The following is a 9,358-nucleotide window of genomic DNA, read 5'->3' on the forward strand; positions in this document are numbered from 1 at the left end:
TCATTATTAGTGTGTCATTGCTGTAGAAGACACTGTAAGGCTATATACGTTATATAGACATTGTTACCATGTCCACTCTGCGTTGCGGGTATACCTAATGGTGACTGCCATCTTCACCCCCAACAGAGCCACGCCCATCAGAAGCAGTCGATAGAGGGGCTCCCTTCCCCTTTGACGGCGACCACACGACCACACGGTTGCCACACCATTGATGGCAAACAGGAAACGGCTCAGCAGGGCCAGCAGGAAGATGATGACATGACACATCCTGCCTGAGAGAGGAGTCCCACAAGCCCCAGTGGAGGAGAATCTATTGTCCGCTAAGACACTGACCTTTGGCCCCTAATGGTTAGGACCAGGATGAAATGAGGTGTCTGATCCCATATCTGCCTCAGTCAAATCCTCAGATTATCGTTGCCATGCCATACATGAATAGTCAGAGGAGTTGGCTAAAACACAAACAAATTGGTCCAGCCTATGAAGGAGGTATGCTGATCCTAAATCTGTCCTACCTGTAGCTGATTGTATCATAGAGGTATCATCATGCTGTGATTACTGTTGACCCACCCCCTCCAAAGCCCTCTTTTTACGCTGCTGCTACTCTCTGTTTATCATATATGCGTAGTCACTTTAACTATGCATTCATGTACATACTACCTCAATGGGGCCGACCAACCAGTGCTCCTGCACATTGGCTAACCTGGCTATCTGCATTTTTCAACCAACCTTTTCTTTGCGATACTTTCTTCATTCTTGACATGGAAGACAGCTGGTGTCTTCTAAACATCACTAGTTACAGGTGTAATGTTTGAAGCATTACAAAATGCTCTGATATTAAACTAAATACATTTTTGCTCCATGATGTAATCCGACAATGTATAGACACGCTGCCATGTTACACTATCTTCGTCTTCTCTGATGGTGAGTGTCCATTAAAATCGGTGCTTGATTTCTGAGTCGCACACATGACATGCAGCAATTTGGGGTGGACACCCACCTGTCTTGATCAATCAGAGACATCGAGGGGGTCCCGGCGTACTCTGTTCGATCCATTTTGGATTCAAGACGTCGGGCGAGGGGCCTTCAGTAGCTCGTGGACTGGGAGGGTTACGGGCCGGAGGAGAGATTCTGGGTTCCGGTGGAGGACGTGTTAGATCCTTCCATGTTATCAGAATTCCACCGTCTCCATCCGGATTGCCCTGCACCTCGCCCTCCGGGTCGTCCCCGCGCGTCAGGGGGGGGGGGTACTGTCACGACTTCTGCCGAAGTCGTTGCCTCTCCTTGTTCGGGCGGTGCTCGGCGTTTGACGTCACCGGTCTTCTAGCCATCATTGATCCATTTTTAATTTTCCATTGGTTTTGTCTTGTCTTTCCACACACCTGTTTTCAATCCCATTCATTACCTGTTGTGTATTTAACCCTCTGTTTCCTCTCATATCTTTGTCAGAGATTGTTTAATTGTCAGTGTTGTCATTTTGTTGTGTTGGTGCGCGACGGGTCCTCGTACCCATGTTTTTTCATGTCTGTACGTTTTAGTGTTATGGAGCATGTTCTGTTGACATTTATTAAAAGACTCCATTTACACTTCATTTTGACTCTCCTGCGCCTGACTTCCCTGCCACCTATACACACGACGCTGACACTAGTGATGTCTGGAAGACACCCGCTGTCAACCAAGTCGAAAACTAATAAAGTATCTAAACAAAAAAGGTTGTTCAAAAAACATCCCGCAAGTGCTTTACAGCTTCTTGAAATCAACAGTAAATCACAGCATAATGATAACCCTATACTAGAATCAGCTATTCTACCTGGGACCTCACCAGTTAGTGAGTGTCAGTGGCAGGTAGGATAGTAAGAGTGGTTAGAGAACACATTTTTGCTACGAACTGAGTGTACTGAGTCACTTTTCTAAAAGCCTTTTATATTTGAGTCATCATAAAAATAAATAAATGCCATATTGTATGGCTAATAGCTTTATAAAACCATAGTCACGATTAGCCCATACTGTGACCAAACCAAACAGTTGAATTGGCATTAGACAGTGAATAGCTTCTCCATAGTGTATTATTAACTAGGATGTAGGATTAAACAAAGCCATTGCTGATTGAAAACAGTGCGAGGAGCCAAAGTGTGACTGTGAGTGATGAGTGAGCATGTATTACAAACCTTTCAACTGTTCTGACCTGTCAATTTCAAAGGACTGTACAGAGACATCAAAAGGAATAACATGTTTTTAATGAGTATAATTTTATACATTTGGTACATCTGCTGTATGATCATGATGACTAGGAGCAGACCCTGGCCAATGTCCTGTCCCTGTTTGGTACATCTACTGTTGGTTACAATTTCAGCTGGTTAAATTCACACTGGGAATTTACTCGTCACTGAATGTCAATTAGAAATAAGTAATTATGTACTTCATATTTTGAGTACTAACACAATTAGAGTACTTAAATAGCTAACTAAACTATGAGTAGTTAACTAACTAAACTGTATGTACAAAAAGTAAAAAAAATCTTATTGCGATGATCAAAATGTGTTGTCAATCTAATTTTGTCATACAGTATATAAACTGTATGGTCATATTTATAGAGTGAAAATATTCCAGATTAAATTAAATCTTTGCTGAGAGTGGTTTAAATGTAGCTCCAATATTTATTCTTCAAGTTTAATAACAGGCTTTTGTTTTTGTGAGTAGATACACCGCTGTAATTCGCAGGTAACTTTTAAATGCCTCCCACCTTAAATACACACACCACCACCAGCCCTGGCTCCCGACATGATCCAGGGCCGGACTACCGCATTTGGGGCCCCAGGACACCCGACCTGGAGGCTCCCTGGAGGTCAGAGGCCCCAGGGTACGTGCCCTGTGTGTCCGTTTGGTAATACGGCCCTGGAGGTAGCCCCACTGGATGAGTAGACACAGGAGGTAAGGGATCCCTGAATATCTGGGTAACATTTCACTTGAAGGGGGTATACACAGGGGCGGAGCCTGAGGGGTGTCCGGCTGTGGCACTGGACACCCCTGACATCTGATTGGCCACTCCGGGTGCCACACAAAATGTAATTCACTACTGGCAGTTTGATGCTGACTGATCTCATTTCACCTCTCATTTATTTTGACGTTCGGCGCCGCATTTTTCAAAGCGAGGACGAGGAAGAGAGAATATTATCGTTGGTTGCAAGATACAGAAGAATAAGAATAAGAAGAACATACAGAAGAATAGATAACATTTCCACAGCTCCAAAATCTCTTTTCGCGATTGGCGAAAGCATCATATTTGAAGTAAGTTTTAACCTCTGTGGGATATGTGGGACGCTAGAGAAAGCCAGAGAAAATGCAGAGCGCCAAATTCAAATAAATTACTATAAGAATCAAACTTTCATGAAATCACACATGTAAGATACCAAATTAGGCTTTTCGGCGAAAGCAAACGATGCTATTATCTGAGAGTAACACCTCCGTAAACAAAGAGAGAAAACATATTTCAACCCTGCAGGCGCGACACAAAACACAGAAATAAAAATATAAATCATGCCTTACCTTTGACGAGCTTCTTCTGTTGGCACTCCAATATGTCACATAAACATCACAAATGGTTATATATCGATTAATTCCATCGATATATATCCAAAATGTCAATTTATTTGGCGCGTTTGATCCAGAAAAACACCAGTTCCAACTTGGGCAACGTGACTACAAAATATCTCAAAAGTTACCTGTAAACTTTGCCAAAACATTTCAAACTACTTTTGTAATACAACTTTAGGTATTTTTTAAAGTAAATAATCAATATAATTGAAGACGGGATGATCTTTGTTCAATACAGGAAGAAAACAAGCTGACGCTACCTTTCAGCGGTAGGAACTGCAAGAAGGTCCCTTAGAATTATGGATTCCCAATGAAAACCATTGAAAAGAGAGTGACCTCAAAAAGAAAATCTGAATGGTTTTTCCTCTGGGTCTCGCCTGCTACGTAAGTTATGTTATACTCACAGACATGATTCAAACAGTTTTAGAAAATTCAGAAGGTTTTCTATCCAAAGCTACTAATAATATGCATATCTTATCTTCTGGGGATGAGTAGCAAGCAGTTGAATTTGGGCAGGCATTTCATCCGGACGTGAAAATACTGCCCCCTGTCACGGTTTAGCATCTGGTTTAGGTTTCCTGAACCACTTCCACGAAGGTTGAGTCGCTGTGTAAGTTAACGTAAAACGGAACCAAACTGGCTGCACTCGTGCGCCATCGTGCGCCATCGTGCAAAAATGTATTTTGTCCCCCTACACCAAAAGCGATCACGACAAGCAGTTTAAAATATCAAAACAAACTCTGAACCAATTACATTAATTTGGGGACAGGTCGAAAAGCATTAAACATTTATGGCAAATTAGCTAGTTAGCTTGCACTTGCTAGCTAATTTGTTCTATTTAGCTAGCTTGCTGTTGTAGCTAATTTGTCCTGGGATATAAACATTGAGTTTTGATTTTACCTGAAATGCACAAGGTCCTCTACTCCAACAATTATTCCACACATAAAACGGCCAACCGAATCATTTCTAGTCATCTCTCCTTCTTCCTGGCTTTTTCATCTTTGAACTTTCATAGTATTACTACGCCGACCGGCAAAACAGTTTGTCTTTCAATTACCCACGTGGGTATAACCAATGAGAAGATGTTACGTGGGTACCTGCTTCTATAAACCAATGAGGAGATGGGAGAGGCAGGACTTGCAGCGCGATCTGCGGCAGAAATAGAAAGGACTTCTAGATTTTTGTACTTGAACTCAAAACTAACAATTGTTATTATCAATCTTTTAACGTTACTCAAAAGATTACCACAATTTGCTGCTAGCTAAGTTACTTACTGCAGAGTAGGGCTAGCCATGATCTAACTAGTAACTTAAGCTGGTAGTTGATTTTATGGTACAGTTATGAAAATGGGAATTTGTAATTAAGATTGAGATTGGACTAAAATGTGTGAAAATTGGATGCTTAGATGCAACCACAAACGGTCTTATTTTTGCATAGGGTCAATTAAACATGAAAAGAAAGGGAGAGGTATCAGACTTCTTTTTAAAGAAGCACAACAGGCAGATCATGTGCAAACAGACCCCAGCCCTTGCATCACCCCTGGACCCCATAGCAGCTCCCTATCTGAGGCTAGTCAGAGTCAGTGTGGTCAGACTTCACAAGGACCCAGTCTACCACCAACAGGTCAGAGCATATACCAGGCAATCAGTCACATGCCCAATTCAGAATTTAAGTTTAGCTTCAGTTTGTAATAGATGATTTTGTCAGATTAAGCCTCACTTTAAAATGTTGGTTGTTGATTCATATGTGTTCTTGTTTGGATGACTGTGGCATTTTTATTGTGATTATACACCAATGGTTATTGTGTTATTTTAATGTAATAGATATATCAAGGGATGACACAGAGACCTCTGGCTCTGAGCAAGACAGTGAGCCAGAGCTGCCAGGAGATGTCATCGAGTCCCTCCCAACTGCATCAAGCACCAGATATGCTGTTCCAGAAGGACCCAATGGTAGGCCAGTCCAATACTTTAAACTACACATTTTAGTTAGCAGCTGTTAGAATCTAATCTTGTGGATCCCTTAATTATACATTTCCATAGAGATATGCCACATTATTTAACGTGTATTTCAGACATTTCAAGATCGAGAGAAGAGCTTCCTGTACAGACGTGTTTGACAACATTTCCCAGAACTCAGCATGGTACTAGGAAAAGGGTTTACAACAGCTCCTGGTATGACAATTCATGGCTTGAAAATTCTGTAAGTCAAGATTCAACTTATTGTTTCACCTGTAGGCATTTTTCTCTGCCAAATACAGACGAATCTGCCTTCACATCACAGTCTGGTTTTCGTAACAGGAAAAATGGCACTGTTTAAAGATTCTGGGTTTAAGATCCATTCGAAGGCAGGGCATCATATCAATGCTATGTATGCTTGGAATCAGCATAAAAGTGCTATTGACAGCAACTCATCAATGACAAATGTCATAAATGAGGACCGGAAAAAGAAAGTGGAGGAAACTGTACTTACATTAAAACAATTGCAGATATGCTCATATTAACTGCCACTCAAAATATAGCGCAGAGAGGTCATGGATAGTTTGATGACTCTCACAACAAGGGTACTTTTTGACAATCTTAGAAGAAAAAGCATGACCCTCTCATAGAGAAACGGATGAATGCATGTGGCAATGCTAAGTACACAAGCCACCAAATCCAGAATTAAGTTCTTAAGGACTTAGCTGAGATGGTACAGAGTGAAATAATAAGAGAAGTAAAAGAAAGTGAAGTTGTTAGTTAATGTTCCATAATTGCAGATGAAACCAAAGATTTATATAAAAAATAAAAATGTCTTTAGTTGTGAGGTACTATTACAACGGGGCCATCCACGAAAGCTTTTTACACTTTCAGTCAGCTGAAAGCTTAGATGCAGCAGGCCTCACAAAAATGATAATTGATTGCCTTGAAAAACATGGTCTGGACTACAGAAATAATATTGTGGGGCAAGGCTATGACTGTGCATCCGTCATGAGCGGAAAGCATTCTGGTGTGTCTGCACGGATTAAAAACAGTGCAAGATTTGCATTTTGTGTGCACTGTCATGCACATTGTTTGAAATTCGTTCTTGACGATGCTGTAAAATCAGTGCTTGAGGCAGTTAACTTTTTGCTCTCCTGCAGAAGCTTAATAACTTTGTATCTGGCTCGTACGTTCATCTCAAGTGGCTTGCAGTTCAGAAAGAGCAGTATCCACAGCAGCAGCCCAGGGAACTACAGAGACTTGAGGGTGTAAGGTGGTGTCATGACGTTGCCCTCTTTGGGTACAGCAAGCCCCATCCCCCTCTCCCTGCCTCCCCCTTGCCTCCTTCAACTAGGCTGCTGTGGTCAGAGGGAGGTCATAAATTCCTGAAGAGAGGATCTCCTCGTGGCCACACAGTATAGCGATAGAGTGAATTTTCATAGACAACAAAGGAATTTCTTCCACCTCACAGAACTTGAGGTCGGAACAACATTTATGTTCCGGAGAAGGTATAAAAGATCGGTGAAGAATCCAGCAATGAACTGGTCCGTTTGTTACAACTTGAGGAAGCTCATGGGAGACGGTGCGGCCACATTACCATAACGCTGTTTATATAATAGCCTCAGATATGAGGTTTACATCTAACTGTTATATATGATGAATGAGTGAGGATGATACTGTTTGTAAAATTGTGTAATGTGATTTTGGACTGTTTAATTAACCTCTTCAGTCTACCCTCTACTTTTTCGAACATTCTGTTAAAAATCGCGCAACATTTCAGCGCCCTGCTACTCATGCCAGGAATATAGTATATGCATATGATTAGTATGTGTGGATAGAAAACACTCAGACGTTTATAAAACTGTTTAAATCACGGCTGTGGCTTTAACAGAACGTGTTTCATTGAAAAGTGCAGGAAAATCTGATCACTGAAAGTGGAAAAATATATCCATCCTCCGCTTCAACCCATTGTTATGGGCGAAAGACATTAAATATGGCTGAGGTTGCAGTACCTACAGCTTCCACACGATGTCAACAGTCTTGTCATTTGCCTAGGATTTGTTTCTTGGTCAAACGAACAAGAGACAGCCCATTTCTTCCGGTCTCCGACCGGATATTTTGGTTGAGAAATACACGGACAGTATTTCAAGATGGAGCCCTATAGAAAACATTTCGTCTCGTGATTAATTTGATCGCTTATTATCGTTTAATACCTAAAGTTGCATTACAAAAGTATTTCGAAGTGTTTTGTGAAAGTTTATCGTCGACTTTTTGAATTTTAAAAAATGACGTTACGTTATGAAACGCTATTTTCTTTTGTTTATCACACAGTCTACATAGAACGATATCTAGGCTATATATGGACCGTTTTAATCGGGGAAAAAAGACCCAATAGTGATTATGGGACATCTAGGAGTGCCAACAAAGAAGATGGTCAAAGGTAATGAATGTTTTATATTTTATTGTGCGGTTTGAGTAGCGCCGAATATGCTAATTATTGTGTTTACGTCCCCTGCGGGTCTTTTGTGGTGTTACATGCTATCAGATAATAGCTTCTCATGCTTTCGCCGAAAAGCATTTTAAAAATCTGACTTGTTGCCTGGATTCACAACGAGTGTAGCTTTAATTCAATACCCTGCATGTGTATTTTAATGAACGTTTGAGTTTTAACTAATACTATTAGCATTTAGCGTAGCGCATTTGCATTTCCAGAGCTCTAGATGGGACGCCTGCGTGCCAGGTAGGAGCAAGAGGTTAATGAAGGAAACTCCAATTCCCTTTTGAGTTTAACTAAATCAGAGGACCGCCCATGAGCCCAGTTAGGGTCAGGCATCCTGGGACAGCCCCTTTTCTGTAATTCCGAATAAAACCCCAACTTTGAGAAGTTCTCAGTAGACCATGTCTTTCTCTATTAGGAGTGGACAAAGGTTGCAGACCATTGCTGAATCTTTTAACCATACCACGTGGTTAACCTCTTAGACTATCGATACCGACAGAATAAGAACAAGTCTTTGATATTAATTACTAGTCTGCAGCTAGGAATTCTGTATCATTGAACGTGAAGAACGACAACCGCCGAAACATCCTTTCTACAACAACATGAATGAATGTCACTCTGAACTATCCCCTCTAACCACGAGAGAGAGAGAGAGAGGACGAAAACTCCAACAGAAACAAACTTTTCAACAAAGATCCCGATGACACACTGAGCGTAAATATATATATTGATTGCTATTGTTCCCGAAAGAGTGAGCATTCATGTGCAAAGGATTAGCATTTCAATTGTTATAATTATTAACTCTGTAGTGACTTCTCAGTCGACCCCCACTTCCCTTTTGTCTAACAAGCCGCCATGCCGGTTTAGCCCACTAGGGCACATTCTCCTATCATTTCTTGTAACCATATTTACTTTGTTTGTTTGTGTGTGCACTTCTGTGATTGTTTAGTTAGTTAATAAGTAAATGATTTAAGACAATTGATGTATGGATGACTCATAGTGAAGTCTGGGTTCGTGCAGATAACCAACAATTTACGACGTTTGGAATGAGACTAACGTGAGGTAAAGTAAATAATACATTATTCAGAAGACTATTGATCAGATATTTAAATGTCTGAAAGGTTATATTAAGAAATGATAACTTTGTAATCTGAATATTTTCCTTGGTGCCCCGACTTCGTAGTTAATTACAGTTACATGATTAATCAGTTTGATCGCTTAATACTAATTACAGAGAATCTTTGATAAAAACTATGTCTTCAGTTTAATGATAATAAAGACAGATACATGGCATGCCGTAATCGGAGGG

The sequence above is a fragment of the Oncorhynchus keta genome, chromosome 28, assembly GCF_023373465.1.
Source record: "Oncorhynchus keta strain PuntledgeMale-10-30-2019 chromosome 28, Oket_V2, whole genome shotgun sequence".
NCBI classification, from domain to species: domain Eukaryota; kingdom Metazoa; phylum Chordata; class Actinopteri; order Salmoniformes; family Salmonidae; genus Oncorhynchus; species Oncorhynchus keta.